We start from the raw sequence: 251 nt of genomic DNA on the forward strand, positions 1-251 counted from the left end.
TAAAAGTGCAAGATAATTTTATGACTGAAACTTCATGCTGCTAATATTAATGCCAATGTTACTTGGCAGAGAAAGTCAATAAAAAACATTAACGAGTCACAATTTCTTGACTTTGATCTCAAGATATTGACAAAAAGTAAACTGACTAAAATAACCACTCAGCCCACATTGAAGCAAGTGTCAGTTGTGCTGAGGCTAATATAAGTTGGTAATAAACAAACCCTAAGTAAAGCTTCCCTTCAGCTACCATG

Source organism: Penaeus monodon, chromosome 30 (assembly GCF_015228065.2).
Source record: "Penaeus monodon isolate SGIC_2016 chromosome 30, NSTDA_Pmon_1, whole genome shotgun sequence".
NCBI classification, from domain to species: Eukaryota; Metazoa; Arthropoda; class Malacostraca; order Decapoda; family Penaeidae; genus Penaeus; species Penaeus monodon.